The sequence below is a fragment of the Quercus robur genome, chromosome 2 (assembly GCF_932294415.1).
Source record: "Quercus robur chromosome 2, dhQueRobu3.1, whole genome shotgun sequence".
In the NCBI taxonomy this organism is placed as follows: Eukaryota; Viridiplantae; Streptophyta; class Magnoliopsida; order Fagales; family Fagaceae; genus Quercus; species Quercus robur.
This window is the reverse complement of record NC_065535.1, coordinates 66,392,578-66,414,982: the sequence shown is the minus strand read 5'-3', so window position 1 is coordinate 66,414,982 and position 22,405 is coordinate 66,392,578.

Here is a 22,405-nt window from a genome sequence, read left to right as displayed (position 1 = left end):
TAATTTGCTACAACTCTGACGTGGTAAATTATGAGTGATTAACTATCACCTACATATAAACCCATAATTTTTTCTTCATTGATCACGCTCTGCCACGTCACAATTATAACAAAAAGTTGTGATAAATTATGTGGTCTTAGCATTTTCCAAAGTATAATACATAGTATATGAAATAGTTTCTCAAACGAGAAAATTCTGGGTGAGACAGGCGTTTAAGCCCATTGTCTCACTAACATGTGGGACCCACGCGCGCACGCCCGTCTCACCTAATTCCTTCTCTACTCAAACATTCGCCATATGATAATTAGGTTGGGTTTGGAGCAACACGTTTGTGTTGAAGCTGGCGTCTACATTTTTTTGTGGGTCCCATAAACAATGCACATGACCCGCAAGTACGAAATTCAGTAAATATAACTTTAAAACTGAGTCCTACAGTACTATTCACATATTTAAAAATTATTTTACTATAGTGTTTTCAATTTTCAGTAATAAGTAGTATCCAAACAGACCCTTAATGCCCATTTAACAAAGTTCGGCCCCACTTTACTCGTAGTTCACATTTCACAAGTGAGATTATTCTCATCATTTCAAAAAGTGAGGGCCTCCGTCTCACATCACATACCGTATGCTTTTTTCCCCTCTTGCCATATTTAGGTTCACTAATGTTTATCAATAAGAACAATTTTATATTTTTTTACATTTTTTGTGGGTAATCATTTAAATTTGTTTCACCAATAATAGTGTCAAATATGCCAATACGTAGGAGGGGTGACAATTTGTAGTATTAGTGGGTTGTGGTCATATTATGCGGAGGAAATGGTATCGCAAAATATGGCTTAAACATAATCCAACCCTTTCTTTTTATGCAATAATCCAACCCATTTAATAATTATGTTTCAATCCTTCAACCTTGACACAACTCATTTATTAAGCGAGTTGACATGACTTGATCTATTTCAACCTATTTAAAAAATAACCTAAAATTATTAACATTTTATATTTTGTAAGCAGATAAATTACAATAATTAAACAAATAAATTTACATAAATTCTTTTTCTTTTTTTTAAAAAAAGCATTACATTGATATTAATAGCATGCAATTAAAAAGTTATTATTTCATAGATTTCAGTTAGCTCAACTAGTAAAATATTTTATCATTAAATAATAGATCTGTGGTTTTTTTTTTTTTTGATAGGATAATAGATCTGTGGTTTGAACCTTGTTTATACACACACAAAAAAAAAATAATAATAATAATAATTAATATCTTAACCTGATAATAAAGAGTAATTATTATAGAAGGAACGTTATAAGTTGAAATTTTTTTATATAATAATTTCTTATTTCGAAATGACAAAGTTGCACCCAAACTTTGCAGAGGGTCAAACTGTAATAATAATTAAAATAGTTGTTAAGATATAAATGGTCAAAAGCCTCGTAGATTAACAGACAATATTTAATGTTTCTCATAAATCATGATACAATAATCTTGTGTTGACTGATGATGGATCAAGATAGAACTTGTGATTGTGAGATTTTGTGGTGACGTGTAATCATAGAAAAACTCATTTACACGGCATATGATAGAGAGGTGTGAAACTGTGAAAGGCTGCAAGCTCACAATTATGGGTGCCGAAATAAGCATGTAAATCTGAAATCTACATGGGGCCTACACGTATTGTTTAATTTATTCAAAAATTTAGATAAGAATAGATATATTATAATATGCTCCACCTAACAATTTTTTTTTTCAAGTCCAAAAGGGTCTGACTGGTTATCATATGTAAAATGCGGAGAAAGCACTGAAATTTTTCTGAGGAAAGTTCAATGTGGTATTGACCCAAGGACCTTAGTCAGTACCCCCAAAAAAACTAGTGCCATTATATTTTATTTGACTGGCTGGTCACAGATTCTCAGTCAATATATTAATCTTATTGATGGTTGGTATAAAAAAACATTGACATTTAAAATTAGATATATTATATAAGAGAAAATAATTTACAAGATCTCGTGACAGGCATCAATATATGTTAGTTTAAATCAAATAGTACTCAGTTTTTGGTCATCTATTTTTTGAAAGTGTTACTAATTTGAAGTCTGAACTATTTAAACAATTAAACGAAGACCATTTGTTCAATTGTAAAGAAAGTTCATGCCAAATTACAGGATACGCCTCGGTTTGAAAATTGGAATACTCACTTCACATGTGTTCATGGAAGGCCCTACCTAATCATCTTTAGACTTTAGCATATTAATTTGTAGAATTAATTAATTTTTGAATGGATTAATGTGTGTTCACAGTGATTAATTTTGGGAATTAAAAAAATGTACACAGAAAACCATCTTGTTCTTCACGTTATATTTGTGATGCATCTATCACGAATATTGTGAATAACGGTGAGAACTTTGGAATGGACAATAGCTTGGAAACTTCGAAAAAACAAAGAGTGATCATGACTTTATTCTTTTCTCACTTCCATTCTTTTTTTTTCCTTTCAATTGTTGCTTGACCGAAATGGTTGTTGAGGGGTATCAGCCTCGCGGGAAAAATACAAAAGATGGTAGTTGAATATGGATTTTAGAATTTATGATTTGCAAGTAAATATTGTGATGTTTATTTTACTTGGGAAAGGCGGTAGAAAAATTAGGTCATGACCGGTAACTATTTTTATTTTTGTTTTCAAAAACTTATTTTTGGGAATAAAAACAAAATACTATTTTATTATGTTTTTAAAATTAAAGACGTGTTTGGTTAGTTCAAAATAGCATAAAACTAGATAAGTATTTCCTCAACCTAATAACTTAGTGATGAACCTTTTTTTTTTTTTAATAATTGATCTTAAACTTTATTTATTTATTTATTAGGGTTTTGGTGATGTCGGGCCTATCTCATGGCTTGCCCAGCGTTGTCCTTCATTAATGTCAGTGTCTCTTCATCTGTCTAGAAAATGAGTTACGAGATATTCTTTTAGATTTACTCACGATGCGTTCCTGCCGTTTCCGTGTACGAGGCGCGTCTTTAATAACTTCCCTTTACGAGGCCAATCAAATCTGACCGTTATAGACGGCGTTGGGGAGTCAAATGGACACTATCTCGTTTGCAGCTCTTCTTAGAAATCTGAATGGATTAAATGCCACTAAATTTGCCTTCCATATAAGAAGCAAGGCAAGGGGTTACTTCCTTTACATAGAGACCCTTTAATCTTTCTAAAGTCTTAAACCTCCAGCTGCACTCAAAGTTTTCCTTATCAGCGCAATCAAACCTTAGAGTGTGATATGTCTGAGGTAAAAGTGGGGGTGGAGGAACCACACCTTCTCCAGAAGCACCGTGTCCCTCCGAAGCTTAAGATGGCTCGATCAGGACAGGGTAGGCAGAGACTCAAGATATTTTTCATCTTCCTTCAGCCAAAATTCGAAGCAGGTCTTAATCGCATCAAATTTTTGGTGCAACTGAGCTGGGGTTGCTCATCATCAATACCATCCGCTCTCTTTCGAGCATAGCTAATATGGTACCAGCGTGATAGGAGTCAGGGTTGACGCAGGGATTAAGTATCCCTGCTTCTTCCTCTCTTCCTTCACTGGTGCCTCCTTTTGCCTCCCCTTTTTCTTCTTTCCCATCACCGAATCCATCCTGGTGCTTTTACTTCTTCCTCTTCTTCTCCTCATCCATCAAAGGGGGTCACCCCCTCATACACGATCACTACTAGAGCAGAGTTTAGAGAGATTCGTCGTTTTATTGTATTTTTTTTTTTTTTTTTTGCTTTTGTAATTAGCTTCCTGTATAGGCTTATTTAAGCCCCTCATTGTACCCTGTACTACTTCTTTATATTAATAAAAGTTGACGTTATTCTATTCTATGTATTCTTTCTTTTCTGCAATAGTTATGCTGTGAATGGATATGCTATTATATGATTTTTTTTCTTTATTATTCTGAACGATACTTAGGGCCGAAACCCCTGTTAAGAAAAAGATATCTTTATGAGCTTATTGAAACTATTCGGCACAATAACGCCGACCTGAAAAAACGATACTTAGGGCCGAGGCCCTTGTTAAGAAAAATATATTATTCCGAGCTTATTGAGATTATCTGGCACAATAATGCCGACCTGAAAAAATGATACTTAGGGCCGAGGCCCTTGTTAAGAAAAATATATTATTCCGAGCTTATTGAGATTATCTGATACAATAATGCCGACCTGAGAAAGGTTACGTACCCAAGACTAACCAAGATGACGGCTGAATGCTCGGTACTGAGTAAGAGGTAATCATCCGAGGAGGGGTAACCCGAAATGAGCTGCTCATGCGGGTCGCCAAGTACCAAGATGCTTTGCCACCATCTTAATATCCTTCATAGCCTTAGCCATTTTTGGCATCTGGTCCAATGATTGAAGTACCATCGTACTGAACTTAAACGCTCGTTTGCATCAGTTCCCTTAAAACTGAGGATCCGAGGACAGGTCGGGATTTTCATTCCGTCTAGGACTTAATCCAACTTCTAGTATATGATCATCCCGTAGGTCTGAGCAATTTAGAATTCTCCTTAAATAGTTGGTTTCTCCATAGGTTTGAGTCCGAGGACCATGCAATACCTTGGTTCTGTCCAAAACTTAGATATTTTCATTGAGTGGTTGGCTTCCCCATAGGTTTGAGTCTGAGGACCATGCAATACCTTGGTTCTGTCCAAAACTTAGTTTTTAAGTAGTTGGTTTCCCCATAGGTTTGAGTCCGAGGACCATGTAATACCTTGGTTCTGTCCAAAACTTAGCTTTTTAAGTAGTTGGTTTCCCCATAGGTTTGAGTCCGAGGACCATGCAATACCTTGGTTCTGTCCAAAACTTAGCTTTTTAAGTAGTTGGTTTCCCCATAGGTTTGAGTCCGAGGATCATGCAAAACCTTGATTCTGTCCAAAACTTAGCTTTTTAAGTAGTTGGTTTCCCCATAAGTTTGAGTCCGAGAACTATGCAATACCTTGGTTCTGTCCAAAATTTAGCTTTTTAAGTAGTTGGTTTCCCCATAGGTTTGAGTCCGAGGACCATGCAATACCTTGGTTCTGTCCAAAACTTAGATATTTTCATTGAGTAGTTGGTTTCCCCATAGGTTTGAGTCCGAGGACCATGCAATACCTTGGTTTTATCAAAAACTTAGTTTTTAAGTAGTTGGTTTCCCCCATTGTTATTGATTCCGTTCCGTTCCGGCCGGAACGGCCGAAATTTTTCGTACCGGTATGCAAACTGGTACCGGAATACCCCACGTTCCACCTCGGGTCAAATTTCGGGCCGTTTCGGTCCATTCCGGTCATTCCGGTCAATTCCGGCCAATTCCGGCCGAGATGCAAATTTCGGCCGGTACCAAATTTGGCCTATTATTAATTTTTTTTTTTTTTTTTTTTTTTTTTATAAAAAAGTTATATTTGGGAGTTCTTTTGATGATGAATTTGATCCTTCTCTCATGGATGATGATGAAGAGGAGGAGTAAATCTTGTATTATTTGATATTTAGTTATTGTCTTGTAATCTTCTTATTGTGTGATGTTAAATTGATATTATATTTCAAGTTATTGATGTTTAAGACTTAAGAGTTTTTTTTGTTTAAGACTTAAGACTTAAGACTAAATAATTTGTATTATTTGATATTTAGTTATTTATTTATTAGAATTGACAATTTTATGTTCTACAAGAATATATATAAATTATTTTTTAAGAACTCCGAAACACCCTGAAACGGTACGCCGAAATCGGCCGGTACCGAAATATTTCATTCCACTGGACAAACCGAAACGGGCTCCGAAACGGTATTAATAACAATGGTTTCCCCATAGGTTTGAGTCCGAGGACCATGCAATACCTTGGTTCTGTCCAAAACTTAGCTTCTTAAGTAGTTGGTTTCTCCATAGGTTTGAGTTCGAGGACCATGCAATACCTTGGTTCTGTCAAAAACTTAGTTTCTTAAGTAGTTGGTTTCCCCATAGGTTTGAGTCCGAGGACCATGCAATACCTTGGTTCTGTCCAAAACTTAGCTTCTTAAGTAGTTGGTTTCCCCATAGGTTTGAGTCCAAGGACCATGCAATATCTTGATTCTGTCCAAAACTTAGCTTCTTAAGTAGTTGGTTTCCTCATAGGTTTGAGTCTGAGGACCATGCAATACCTTGGTTCTGTCCAAAACTTAGTTTCTTAAGTAGTTGGTTTCCCCATAGGTTTGAGTCCAAGGACCATACAATACCTTGGTTCTGTCCAAAACTTAGTTTTTTAAGTAGTTGATTTCCCCATAGGTTTGAGTCTGAGGACCATGCAATACCTTGGTTTTGTCCAAAACTTAGATATTTTCATTAAGTAGGGGGGATTAGCCCCTCGGCCAAGCCCCTAGAACCATCTGCACTACTGACGCTTCGAAGCATAGCCCCTAATGGAACTTTATGTTAGGGCACTACAACGAGCTGTTGGGAGTGATGGGGGGACTTTCTCGACTCACCGCCTATGCCAACACACAAGCCCTTCCCACAGACGGCGCCAATTGTAAGGACTCAATTCGTGACGGCCCCAAAACAGTATTAGGTTCACGCGTTGAGGGCCCAAACAATATAATTTGTAGAGCGTGGGTTTGAAAGGCTAGGCCTTGGTCACCAGATGGTGGTTAGTCGTGGTGTTCATATAGAATTAAACCATGTTCGTTCAGGGAGTCTTTCTCCTCGAGACGAACTGGGAGGCTCTGGTTCTTGGCCTTTTTTCTTAGCCCCCTTCCTGGACTGCTTATTTTTCCTTTTATAGTAGCTTTCACTCCCCTCCCAACGTCCACGTGTAGGTTCAACTTTCCAGGACTGATACTTGTCCCATCAGCCCATACCCAGAGTGGTTCGAGGTGGTTGTAAAAACTGAAAAGCATTGCTCTGTCTGACGCAGAGTATTTAATGGCAGTAATGGCCGCCTTTCTTTTGTCCTTTGTCGCCATACTGTCCAGGGCTCCTTTATCTATCGATGCGGATGTGTTCGGCTCTTCCCAAAACTGTTCCTATGTCGTTCTTGTCATTTCTTTTAGGAATGCCTTGGGGATGCCGGGGACAGAATCATCCTCGGCTATGTATCAAAACTACTTGGACTTTCATTGTGTGTCCTCGGCAATTCCTCTCCTCGGCTCGGGCCTTGGGCCCTGATGTAAAGTGGGCCAGGGCTACAAATTCTCTGGCCCCACAAGTTTTTTAGTAAATTTGGGGAAGGGGGTGGGGGGAATAAAAATTAGTAGTACAATATATTGTATAAATACAGTTTGCCTATGAACACACTCAAACTCATGCTCAATTTCACAATGTTTGAGTTTTAATTTCTAATTGGACTACATAACTTACACATGAAACCATCAAGGGTATTTCATGAAAAAATATATTTGGATGCACTAATCACAAATTAACATTTAAACATGTTACAGATTTAAGGGTGAATTTTAGTGTGTCTCTATAGTTTTCCGTATAAGTAAAAGAGAAATATTAAATCTTTTATGGGAAAATGATAAAGTAATTAATTTTGTTGATAGCTTTTTATATTTCCTATAAAAGTAGTATCAAAATTTTCTTGTTATGATTTATTAACAAATGCTCTAAAGATATCTGTTAACATGACTCTAAGGGTATGTTTGGGATTCACTTATTTTACTGAAACTGAAAATTTTTTTGCTAAAAGTACTGTAGTTAAAGATAAAAGTTAATTGAAATAGTACAGTAGAACCTATGAATAATACCAAAAAGAACAGTAAGGTTATAAATAGTAGCAAAAATAAATTGAATAATAAAATAAACTAATCTTTTAATTTGGAACCAAACGCACACAAAGTAAAAATCAAATGAAAAGGTTCTCAATTAGTATTTTGCTTTTATCAATGTAGTACTACACAATATTGCCCTTTAATAATATTAAACGCACCTTAACTAAGGTTGGGTATTTAATTATAGACTTGGTTTAGGTCTAGTGCGTCCAGTACATTGGATCCGGTCAAATAATGACACATGTCCAAAAGTGAATACATATCATCATCTCAACAGATTCAATATTACTGGACACCAGACCTAACCTGAACTTTCAATTATTCATTAACAATTTTTTTTTAAAAGTAAAACCGACGGAAAGTTGTTGAAGTTAAGCTGATTATTGATATGAGGAATCTCATGCACAACTGTTGCGTGCAATTCAAACTATCTTATCCTAGGTCAACAGGGAGAAAGGATTGACACAAGGCCATTGGATAAGGGGAGGGAACCTTTTTTTTTTTTTTTGATGGGAAGGGAACATTTATTAAAAATGAAACTGTTTTGTGTTTGGGAAATTAGCTAGTAGTTGATATTGAAAAGCTGATACTGAAATCTAGACATTTTCCATATAATTAAGCATTGGAGACCAAAAAAAAAAAAAAAAAAAAGCATTGAAGATCAGAAAAGAAAAAAAATACATGTTGTATCCCTAAAAGAAATATAGACACTTGAAACTTAAAGACAGTGTCGGCTCTATATATAAAGCAACTGATGCAGTCGCCTAAGGCCCCAAGTAGAAAAAAGGCCCCCAAATTTTAATCAATAGGGTTTTAAAAAAATATTATAATAGTATTAATTAAGTCCAAGTATTAACCAATGAATAAAATAATATTTTTTTATCAAATGAAAAAAAAAAAAAAAAAATGTTACGTCCATGACATTTTTCACAACACTTTCAAAATAAATCTTAAGAGACAAGTTGTTATAAGGTATTATTAATGATAAAAAATTAATTTCAATGATGAGTTCAAATTACAACTGTAAGGGCGGTTTTTGGGGCCCAGGCCCAGCAAGCAGGCGATTTTGGCCCAAAAGACCCTCAACAATGAATTTGTAGAGAGTGGGTCACAGAACTAGGTCTTGACAGAGTAAACGTAATTATTAGTAAGCCATGCAACAATTTGAACGTGGGGATATTTCGTTAAGTTTCATGGGATAACAGTCCGTGGGGCTGTATGAGTGCTTCTTATGCTCTGCTTACAGAATTCCTTTCTCTCTTTCTCTCTTCCTTCCTTTTTCTATCAATTTTTTCCGATCCCCTAGTCATGGGGATTTTCTTCTCTTATATAGCATCCTTCAATTGATAATGGCCTTACACTTGTTAATCATCTGGGCCTCTACTTGAGTGTCTGTCCCATAGGACATCCCCCTTCTTTTTCTGTGAGTTGCACTGGCCAAGATAATACTATTCTCCTGTCCTTTCTACATTAATGCGGTTGGAAAAGTAGCTTCCTTGCATTTAATGCGGCAGTTGTGGTTGCCCCCTGAACGTCTAGCATTTTCCTTCTATTTGGGACGATTTCTCACCGTGTACAGAGCGTGCGTTGGACTCCCATTTGGTGCGTCCAAGGAGGCACTCCTCCTCGGACGCCCCTTAAACAAGCTCGGTCCAACAGGATTGAGCTGAAAGTCTTCCGACCATGTCTTCACCTCTTGCTATAGCTGGGCTCCGCACGGGTCCCAAGGCCCACTGTTGACTAATGAATTTTACCCCCACAACAACCAATAACAAATTAACACCTAAGATTTGTTATGAAAATATTATGAATATAGCACTTCTAAAAAAAAAAAAAAGCAATACAAAAAAAAAAAATACAACATTTTTCATAAGTTGAGTTGACAAAATTTTACTAGTTTTTATTTAAGCCCACCACTAACATTATTTTTTTACTTATCACAATCAAATTATCAATCTGTCACATTAATAGCTGTGAAAAGTTTTGTCAAATTTTTTGTCTATAGACTTTCAAAAAAAAATCTACATGGTTCACGTTAATTAGTAGTAATTTTGCATTTAAAATAAAATAGTTGAATTTAAATTTTTAAAAATCATATTTGAATATATAAAATGCCTCAATTTCAGTTTTTGCCTTAGGCCCCCAAATACATTAAGCCGCCCCTGCTTAAAGAGGCTGTTTAATCCTATAGGTTGTTTTCTTGTTAGCTATTGTATCTGTAAAAGTTCTTTTTAAACACATATTTAGAATATTTAAGGGTCTGTTTGCTAATGTTATTGTAATAACATTGTTTAAGTGTTGTGGAAATATATGTGAATGAAAAAGTATTGTGAAAATACGTATTATATTGTTTAAACAACGAAAACTATTGTTAAATCATCACAACCAAACACTCCCTAAATAACTTGAAAAAGAAAAAGTATAATCTCTAGTTACGTACAGTAAGTTTGAAGCAAGTTTTGAATTCCATTTGGGATTGGCAATTGAAAAAATATTTTGGTAATGGTATGCACCACTGTACCATTTTGAGATCCGCACAGAATATATAGAACATTAAAAAAATTTATGCAAACAAAAACATAGAAAAATTTTATAAGTGATGCTAGATTTATTTGTTTGATTTTTTCCCAGATTAATGCTTCTTTTTATTACTATTTTTAAATCATTCTCCTCTCTTTCTTATTGTTTTCTCTTTAACAGCACCTAACACATTTTTTTTTCTTTGAAAAAATATCTTATCTGTTCTCCACTTCTCTCTCTTGAAATATATATAAAACATTATAAAAAATTTATGAAAACAAAAACTTAGAAAAAATTTATAAGTAATGTGCCAGTCTTATTTGTTCGATTTTTTTCACAAATTAATTCTTCTTTTTATTACTATTTTTAAATAATTCTTTTCTCTCTCTTATTGATTTCTCTTTAACCGTACCTAACGCATTATATTTTTCTTCAAAAAATTATCTGGTCTGTTCTCCACTTCTCCCTCTTGATTCTTGAAATCTCGTACTTTTTTTTAACCTTTTGACTGTACCCACCACTACAAAAAAATGCTACTATAATGGGTTTATTGTAGCAGATTTACAGATGCTACTATAAGTCTCTTTGTAGCAGTGGTATTTTTGTAACCGTTATAATATACTTTTTTTTTTTTTTTTTTTACAGCGGTTTCCCAACTGCGACAATATTATTTATTTTTTGTGCTTCTATAGGTGATTTCTAAATACAAAACTACAAATTTTTTTTTTTTTTTTTGGCAACGGTTTCCCAACTGCTACAATATACTTTATTTTTTGTGCTTCTATAGGTGTTTTCTAAATACAAAACTACAAAGTTTAGTCATTTTTGTTTTTTGTTTTTTGTTTTTAATTTTTATACTCCAATGTAGAAAACTAATACCCTAATGAGATCATCATACACCTAAAATACTCAGAATGACACAAATACCCCTAGAATTATAAAATGACCAAAATATCTCTAGAATGTCCATAACTAGAGAACTATTTTTAAATTTTCAAAATGAACAATATACCCCTAGACCTCCAAATTTACAAAATACATTAGGAATGATTACAATGAACAAAAAAAAAATCCCTAAAATCACTAAATGATCAAAATACCCCCAAACCGTTGTACTACTGTTATCTACTGGTTTAAATTGTGAAGATGTTTATTCTCAGCAATCTTAGTGTGGTGTCAAACACCTATTGAGAAGACCATAATTTCCTAACTCATTTTAGTGACATGTAATATATATATATATGTGTGTGTGTGTGTGTGTGTGTGTGTGTGTGTGAAGGGGGGGGGGGGAGAACTAACATTTTAGTATTTATTCTATGTGATTAGAAAGATTACTAATAGAATAAATATGTTTATTCTGTTATATTATTTATTTTAAGCATAATGAAATTTTAATATCATTTTTCTAAGATTTATACTAGAAACAATTGAATTTTTTTATATGTGAGAACAATTGGTTTGAAATATGGTATTCTTGCTCAAATTAAGTTGGTTTTGCAACAACTGAAACAATGTCCAACAAAAAGGAAAAAAATAAATTTAGTTACACACAATCAAGAATGTAAAAAAAAAAATTAAATGATATTTGCATTTTCTTTAGTAGGCATGAAACATGCTTGTCTATATTAGCTACTATATCATGCAATTTTCAATTTTGAAAACACACACACACATATATATAGTATAATCAAATCACTACAATATTCTTACTGTCTCTCTATTTTGTATATAAAATAACTAAATATTACAATTTTTTTACTGGAAAAATTATTGAAATAATTTTTTTTATACATCGATTGTTGGGGTGGGGGATTTGAACCTTGGACATCTTTGTTAGAAATGTGGCAACCAGTTAAGTTACAAGATTTTTGGCTAAATTATTGAAATATTGGAAAAAACTAATAATAAGTTTCCCTGCCCATCGTGTGGGAACTCAGCTAGCACTAAAGAAATGAGAAGAGCATAAATTCCAAGCTATTGGACCAGGTATAATGCTATTTATGTATTAGTCTAATAAAAATTTTGAAAATAAAATGGCTCATACACCTTGGCAAAAAGGTTAGTCCTAGTAGCTGAGAAAATATTGTTTTAAATCCACAATTTAAAAACTCAAACTAACAAAGTAAATATTGCAAGCAATATTATTGTTTCAAATCCAAAAGAGTCACTAGACACATTACAATAAAAACAATATATACTGGTACTCAAGCAATGATAAACTAATTAGGCAAGCTACAATGAAACAATATTCTCCCTTGAAAGCATTAATCACCAAGAATCACTAAAACAATAAAACACGTTCCCTCTTGTGACTAGTAATCTTCTTCAGACTCAGAATCATCCATAAAATTCTCTTCATCAAGTGGAAGGGGTGTATCGACTATGGTTCCATCCACATCATTTCGAGCCCAATTTAGGTCGTCATTCGCATTATTAGGTGGATTTTCAATCACTGTATCATATGGCTCATTATCACAATAAATGTCTACATCATTATCACTCAAATCGCCATTACCAACATCGAACACATCCCTTGGTTTTGTTTTGACAACAACAAGCGAATCCTTGTCTCTTTCATCATCAGTATAATATACTTGTAAAGCTTGAGATGCCAAAATAAATGGGTCATCTGTCATTCTCTTCCCAACATGTATTAAATGTGAAAAATTGACAAGGGAGAACCCAAATTCATCTATCTTATATCCCCTACCTGTATCAACGTCAACCCAATCACATTTGAATAATATGTATCTCAAATTATCATAATAATTCAATTCAATTATGTCAGACAAAACACCGTCAAGTTTTTTGTAGTGCACAAATATCACTTTTAATTTAATGTTCTCTTTCTTTGCCCTCTTTTTGACCGAATAGAGATCCAGTCAAGTGCTTCTACAAACTTTGAAGCCTAATTTATGAAGTGAAAAAAATATTAGACACCCTCCTGTTTACAAACTGAGCTCCTAGCTAGCATCTACCGACCAATAACTTCTACAGCCAAAATGGCCAAACATTACCTTTGGCGAAAATATTTGATGATTTACTATTGTTTGTAAAATAATTAGAGATTTACATAAAAAATAGTCACCAATTTTTTATATAACTTGAGTTCCAGAAACTCGAATTCCATAAAAAATAGCACGGCAAACTTAAAGGCTAAGTTCCTGGAACTCGAGTTAAACAGCAAACTCGAGTTTTAAAAGAGTGATATATTCATATATATATTTTTAAAATAGTGATAGATTGCCAAATATTTCAACCAACAGCGGTATTTGGCCATTTTTGCCAACTTCTACCATGCATTACTTAATAACATCACACATGTATGACAATGCAAGAAATGAAATACAATTGAATAGAAACGGGGTAAACTTTAATTTACCAAGCCTAACCTGCCTACAAAAGGAAGAAACTAGGCATGTAAAGAGTTCAAATTAAGAGTGAGATAAATAAAACAACATCATCTGAAAATTAGGCAAGTAAAATGCAAACTAGCCACTCCGTTTCAGTTTGTTAAGTATAATTAACAGAAAATGATCATATATTATACGCATCTTATTTTAGAAGTTACTATTATTTTTATATAGTAATGTGGAGAATGGTTATGTGATGTGCATGTGACCACTTTTGTCATGAATTATGATCCACATAACCCCATTTTATCAACTAAATGATATGATAATAGAGTGGTCTGTTTGTCCAAGCTTGTATTTTGGCTTATTTTGCTAAAGTCTCAATTCCTCTCTTTTTCTTTTTTCTTTTTTTAGGCGAAAACCACATTTTTGTCCTTACATTTTCACGCGATTTCCACTTTGGTCTCTAACTTTTATTTCCACTGACGAGTGTCGTTTTTGTCCCTATCGTTACATCAGAGACGGAAAATGCACACGTGACAAACGGAGTGTACTGTTGGCACACTAAAAGCTGACATAGCCATTAAAATGATAATAAAAAAAAGTTATTTGGCATTAAAAATGCCACGTCAACATTTAAATTTAAAAAAAAAGACTAAATAAAAAAAATTAAAAACGAAAAATCACATGAATTGAGATCTAAGTGTGTCTTAAACAAGAACACAAACCTAGAAATTAAAAAAAAAAAAAAAAAAAAAAAAAAAAAAAAAACCAACAACAAGGACAAAAAAAAAAAAAATACCCGAGATAAAGCAACAACAGCACAAGCAAGATTGAGCTTGCTTTTAAGGAAAGCCTGGTACTCCTTGGAATCGATCGAAATATTTGGCAGAGGACTGGCATTAAACGACGTCGTCGAGCTCACCGTCGTGCTTGTCATTCTGTTGTTGCTCTTGTTCGTGCTTGTCGAGGAGGACGACGTAGTTGTGGTTTCGGTCTCAGACGGTTCAACTTCGAGCTGGAGGAAGTGCTAGAAAGCCCACTCGAAAGCGCTGCGGTTCATCATTTTGGAGGATTCATTGATTGATTGCGATGGCGAATGAGTTGATGACGACAGAGCTTGTGGTGGTTGTGGGTGTTGGTGTGGATGTGGTGGTGGTGTGGATCTGTGGTTTGAATATGTAATTTATGGATTTTGGGTTTATGATTGGGTTTTTTCTAGGGTTTGTTGATGATCTATGGTCTAATTGGTGCTATGTTGATTTGTTGTTGATGTTGGATGATTTAGATGTTTTGTCGTTGATTTGGCTAGGTTTTGATTAACTGTTTTTTTTTTTTTTTTTAAATTTCTGGGTTTGTGTTCTTGTTCAAGACACACTTAGATCTCAATTCATGTGATTTTTAGTTTTTAATTCTATTTATAATTTTTTTTATTTAGTTAAAATTAATAAATTATTTTTTTTAATTTAGATGCTGACGTGGCATTTTTAATGTCAAATAATATTTTTTATTATTATTTTAATGGCCACGTCAGCTTTTAGTGTGCCAACAGTGTACTCCATTTGTCACGTGTGCATTTTCTGTCTCTGATGTAACGGCAGGAACAAAAATGAGACGCGTTTTTCAGGATAAGGACTAAAAACGGTGGAAATAAAAGTTAGGGACCAAAGTGGAATTGCATGAAAATCTAGGAACGAAAATATGGTTTTCATCTTTTTTTTTTTTTTTTTAAATAAAATAATGTTATAACAAGTGAAAGAGTGGCGAGTTTTGAAACCTAATTTTCTTACAAAAAAGACCAATCAAACCTAATGACTTACAAGCCTCTTTTCTTTTATTGAGCCTATCTACACTTTTATCCAACTTAGTGCATTCACATCAAGGATTGTATAAATGCTAAAATGTTAGAGAGATGCTACGTCTACAACATTTTTACAACAAATCACAGGTGGTTAGTTGTTATTGGTTCAAATTTCAAATTAACGTTAAGATTACTTTTTTACTCAAACAATAACAACTTGCCACTTAGGATTTGTTGTAAAAATATTGTAAAAATGTTGTAGACATATCATTTCTCAAAATGTTATTTAGACAACTAAAGCACTAAAATATGGCTCACAAAAAAGGTGCTATAGCTAAAAAAAATAACAACTTAGCTACATTAAGCTGTCATCTTTGATAACTTACGGTAACACAAAGTTAAAAATAAAAACTAATTTTTTATTCTACAAAGTTAAAAATAAAAACTAATTTTTTTATTCTACATCTCTCCTCCTTTGATTAAAAAACTATTTTCTTCCCCAATGTTTCTCTTTCCCTACTCTTTCTCTCTTCCTCCCAAACGTCTCTCAGACCTCTCGCTTTCTCCTTTTCCTCTCTTTTGTTCTCTCTTCCTTTCACTCTTTCTCTGATTTTCTCTCCTCTCTCACTCTCTTGGTTGTGTTGTGGGTGGTGGTTCTGATTGTGGGTCTCACTGTTGATGGGTTTGGCAATGGTGGCTCCAGGAATTTTGTTTATGGGGTTCACTACAAAATTTTAATAAAAAGAAAACTTGAATATATTGAATTATCGAAAAAATAATAATAATAACAATACATAAAGTTTTACAATTTTATTTTATAAGTTTTCAAATTTTGAATGTTACATGATAGTTCATTATGAATATCTATTGCTAATGTGGGTAGCTATTGTATGAGTTTATGATAATTTTATTTTGTTAAGTTTGTCTAACATTTTTATCTTTATACAATTGTTATTATCTATATGACTTTGTTTTCATAAAAATATTTTAGACTAAATGACTAATTTCAACTCATTGGCTCCATATTAATTATTAATGTACACAATCACACTTATTCATACATAAATTATACAGCCTAATCTAAATGTATGTGTGTGTGAAACTCCCTCCTGGAGACTTGAACCCCGGCTCTTTTCCCTCTACACCCCACAAGTATAAGACCCCACAAGTACTTATACTTGTGGAGTGACCATTGTACCAAAGATGTGCGGTGGTAATGCTTGAACAATCATTAGTTTTACAATTTTTTTCTTGAATTTTACTACTTTATTACAAAAAGTTATTATAATTAATATGATAACAATACACACACATGTAAAAAAAAAAAAAAAAACCATGTCTATTTCTTAATTATTAAATTATATAAAGTTATATTATATTTATATTGTACAAGCAAACATCCACACACATCATAATTTACACAAATATGTAATATTATAACAAAAAGTAATATACACAATTAATATTAAACACACTCACATACATATAATATAAATTTATAATAATAAAAAATTACACTTACAATTCACAAACACTTACTCTTTATTCGGTTTCTCAAAAAAAAAAAAAAATTACTCTTTATTCTTAAAGTCAAAAATCATATTATATATAATAAAAGTTGGGCTTAGAAGCCGTGATTGCGCCACATGACTTCACTAAATTGTAGAAATTTTGTTAGATTTTTAAATATATATATATATATAATATACATCTCTATCAATTTTTTAGATAAATACAAAAACTTAATTGTTGTTGTAGGGTTAAGGGCTCAAATTATATATTGGGTCTTGGGCCTTTGCCGAGAGCATGAGCAGTCCGAGGAGGAACAAATGGTTATGAATGATTTAGGCTAAGAATTTAATGAGCAAGATACGAATGGGAAGTCGGTCCAAGGAGGAATAACTCCTCGAATACAATAAGTACAACTCAAATATGTATTCCAACAATCAGGGTGACCTTCCAAGAAACTTCATTGATAAGGACGTGCATCATGAATATACGAAAAGGAGGGGAACCCAAAAATATCTAAGGAAAAGCTGCGACCACCGCATTGAATGCACTGTAACTACTTTTTTTGCCTCATTTATGTGGAGAAGACCCCTGAACAGTGCTGCCTTAACTACCACAAATCACAAAAAGCCAAAGAGGGTGTCTGATGGGACAGGTACTCAAATAAGGGCTCAGATGACCAACAAAGTGTAGGATCAAGATGATCTAAAGGGAACTATATCATGTAAGGGACTTTCCATGAGGAAGGGATCGGAAAAATAGAGAAAGAATATTGTAGTAATCAAAATTATACCTGTACCCAACTGTTATTGATTTGTATGACAAAATACCTCCTCGGACAGTGAATTCATTCAGATCTATTTTCTTTTTTCTTACTTGATCATCTTTTAAATCCACACTAGCCGTTGTCAAATTCATTAGGGTTTAGTTCTTCGACACACTCTTTACAAATTTATTGTACTGGGCTCATTAGGCCAAAATCTCATACATCTTGGGCTTGGGTTGCAAAACATGTCCCTACAGTTGTTATCTTTTGTTTAAGTTACATATACTTTTTAATTAAAGTGTGCATCTTGGGCAAATTATTTGCTATTATCAGAATTTTGTCTACTACTTTATCACCTCTTTGAATAAGCCGTTGTCAAATTCATTAGGGTTTAGTTCTTCGACCCACTCTTTACAAATTTATTGTACTGGGCTCATTAGGCCAAAATCCCATACATCTTGGTCTTGGGCTGCAAAACATGTCCCTACAATTGTTATCTTTTGTTTAAGTTACATATACTTTTTAATTAAAGTGTGCATCTTGGGCAAATTATTTGTTATTATCATAATTTTGTCTACTACTTTATCACCTCTTTGAATAAAGTTTGGTGAACTCAAAAACTTAATAATATGTCAATCTCTTCTTTGGATAGACTTCTCTTAAGGGAAAATAACACTTTGGATAGACACAAATGCCTAATAGTGTATTACAACTAATCAATTATATTGAAGATTAAAAAAAAAAAATCAATTTCTAATATTTTTCTGTAATTATTTTTTCCTTCACGTTTTTTCATTTCTAATACTTTTCTTTTCTTTTTTCTCTTCACTTTTCCTCTTTTTTTTTTTGGAGGAAACTTTTCCTCCTATTTTGGTTAATCTATTATTCTTTTTTTTAGTAAAGGATAGAAGGTTTTTTTGATAGATGGATAAAAAGTTCATCTATTGAAGTCTATCAACTTCTTATTAATTTTCACTGTCACATGGCTACTTCAGCTTTCTTTTAATATATATATATATATATATATATATATATATATAAACTCTAAACTTCTATATATATATATATATATATATATATATATATAAACTCTAAACTTCACCTTTATATCTTTTTATCAACTCTCTCTCCACCATTAATTATCATTCTCTTATAATTCCTAAATAGAAAATTTTATACATTCCTTGCCTCCTTTCAATCCTTCCACTTTTTTCTTTTTCTTTTTTTAAATTTTATTTTTCAGTGTTGAATATTCGGTATAACTTCATTGATCTTTTTTGTAACGTACAGGGAAGAACAAGTGCTTTTGTGGGACAAACTCGCTGTGGCAATGGATAGCCTCGTGATTCTCATTGTGGCACTGTGCAATTGTAAAAATAACTCCTACCTCTGCCCACATATTCAATGTTAGAGGTATGTATTTCTCTTTTTTTTTTTTTTTTTTTTTTCATATAAGAAAGGTACTTCAACGTCCATGAGTTGGACTATCTTGCCGACAAAAAAAAAAAAAACCTAACAGGTAATTTTGATTCTACATAATACATTGCTATTTTCATATCTAACATAAAAAATTTGATTCTACATAATACATTACTATCTTCATAACTAACAAAAATTACTGAAGCCAATACACTAAAAGATAGAGGTGGTGGGAAAAAAAATTGGCAAACCTAATATTGATTAATATATTTTTTAGATTTGACACATTATATCAAGAGAAAATATTTTAATTAATTGTTCAACAGAAATTTTTATGCAAGAGGGAGAAAATATATTATTTTTTTGGATATATTTGTGGAGGCCATTATTAGAAATATATGTTATATATAATATACGAGTATGCAATTCTTTCTTTTGAAATATATGGTATGCCCTTTTTTTTTTTTTTTTTTTTTTTTCTATTTTTTATGGTAACAACATTATATGTCTATAAACTTCTAAATGTAGACAATTAATGTTTGAATGTCATAGATAAACTATATATGGTTGTCTTCTACAACTCTTCAAAGGTGTAGGGGTTTTAAATTTAAGGAAAATGTTAGTACAACTGTACAATTTTAAAATTAATTATTTTTGATAGCTAAGTTTATATTTTCTTAGTGTCAAAATTTTATTTATTTATTTATATTTTTCTCAATTAAATTAGAAGTTGTGCATATTATGAGCATAATATATTTTCTTTTTCTTCTTGATCGTTTCTTCTATACTCTATTGATTCTTTTGACCTTTTCAGGTAGCTTCCTTGAGCATTACATTAGTTCTTTATTTCAAAGATGAAGCTTCCATTTTTACCGGATCGGTATATATGTAACCCTTGCAAGCATATATGAAATTTTTTTTTAGAAGAAAACATGCATGAAATTAAAAGTTATTCCAAAGTGTGCTCACACAAACATGCTTTCACTCTTAGTCCTACAATATCATTATATTGCAGCTCCATTAGATGCACAACTCAAATAGATCACCAACTATTATGCATGTGTAAACATGATATATAAGTAAGTAAATTATATTTATCTAGAAAATGAAAAATAATAATCTAATCATTTTTTCTATAAAGTTTTTATTAGATTTTTAAAATATATATATATATATATATATATATATATATATATATTGTTCTTATCCTCTTCTCCTATAATTTCTAAGTTGATAAAAATTTCAATTTGAATATAATCCAAAAATTCTTCATCTAATATTTTTATTATTAATTTATCTATAATTTCTAAGTGATTTATTTAATTAGCAATAGGAGATTTATGAGTTCTAGCATTCTAGGGGATTAGAATTTTGGTTTCACACTAATAGTTCATATCAACGTTAATTTAATGCGCGTATACAACTACTAATATCAACCTTTAATTTTATTTTTTATTTTTTTAAAACAACTTATGGATAGACACAAAATTATAGTTGTTCTTATCGAATTTTTTTTTTCTATACATCTCTATCAATTTTTTAGATAAATACAAAAACTTAGTTGTCGTTATCTTTTATTTAAGTTACATATGATTTTTAATTAAACCGTGGTTTCACCAAATTGCAGAAATATTTTTAGATTTTTCAATAAATTCATTCACTTAAGTTTTTAGATAAAAACAAAAAGTTTTATTTTTTTTATTTTTTTTATCTTTATCAACTTCTTTGGATAAAGTAACAATAAGTGTTCTAATGAACTTTTTTTTTTAAATATAAATATAAATATAAATATATATATATATATATATATATATATATATATATATAAAGTAACAATTTTACTAGCTTACGTTAGTATTTTTTTTTTTTTTTGGAATAAACATTTATCCTACATCATCTATTTCCTAATAATAAAGTAAAAAATTTAAAAGTATTATTTTTTCTTCTCAAAATTTTCTTCTTTTGGAATAAATTAAAAAAAAGCTAATATTTATTAACTTTAACGTAAACTTAAAAAAAAAAAAATCTAATAACAATCTAATAACATTAACTATTTTTTTGGGATAAAGTAAACAAAAAAAAAAAATATATATATATATATATATATATATATATGTAATTAACATAAACTTCATAATTACGTAAACTCATTTTTCTTGCTGTTTTTATTAAGTTATCAACTTCTTCACAACTTAAAATTATTTAATATAAAAGTGGGGGTATATATACAGTTTGGTATATTTTTCCCTTTTCCTACCGTACGATTTCTTGATGTATTCTTTCCTTCCCATACTTACCTTACCTATGAAACTTGCATGTATGTATTTGCCTTCTTCTTTTGTTTTTTCATAAAATTCCCATTCTTTATCTTTTTTTCATCAAATTGAATATGTTTTGTGTGCGGGTGGCCTTTTGTTTAAGTTATTTTTGTTAATTTTGATCTAATTTATATGCTTATTATGGTCTTCAAAATCAATTGTATATCTTCCATGAAAACTAAAAAAATTAATTTTAACAAAAATCTTATTCACTTTTTGAAAGATCTGTTTTTCCAATATGTTTAGATCCCACAGGTAGCCGTGAGACCAAGATTTGAGCATCCAAAACTATGATAATGAACATCACTCCACAAAGAATGGAGACAGAAAATTGATTAAATATAAAAAGGGTGATGTAAAAACAATGGATATTTAAGGTGATGTGAAATCTCCATGACTTCGCTGTTTCCTCCTTGCTGTCAAAGTTAATTCAATTTTCATGTGAGTATCTTTAATTTAACTCTAATTCCAAATTTTTTTAATGTTTAGAAATTAATATTCTTTGTAATTATTTAATTCAGAGTTTCTTTGTGTCGATATATTTATGTGTGTGTTATTGTGAATTCTCTTTCAATTTTTTTTAATCTTATAATTTTGGGTAGTTTTAATTTGTAAATTTAGGATGATTGCTTGGAGTTAAAGTAAAAATATTAGGTCAATTTTAATCATAATTCATGCAATAGTAGGGTGTTAGATGTTGATATTAATTTTATGCTTATTTACATTAATTAACATAAACATCTTAGCATGTTTAGTGTTGATATTAATTTGACACTTTGAGATACAAGCGCTTCATTATAATTAAATATAAATGTTATTATGCCGGTATGTTACAATTATTATTTGTTGTTCCTCACCCTATTTCACCATAATTGGTATTTGAATAAGTAAAAGTTATCTCTTAATCTGATCGAGTATAGCATTTCTCATCAATCATTAATTAGTGTTTCTCAATAAAATTATTCATG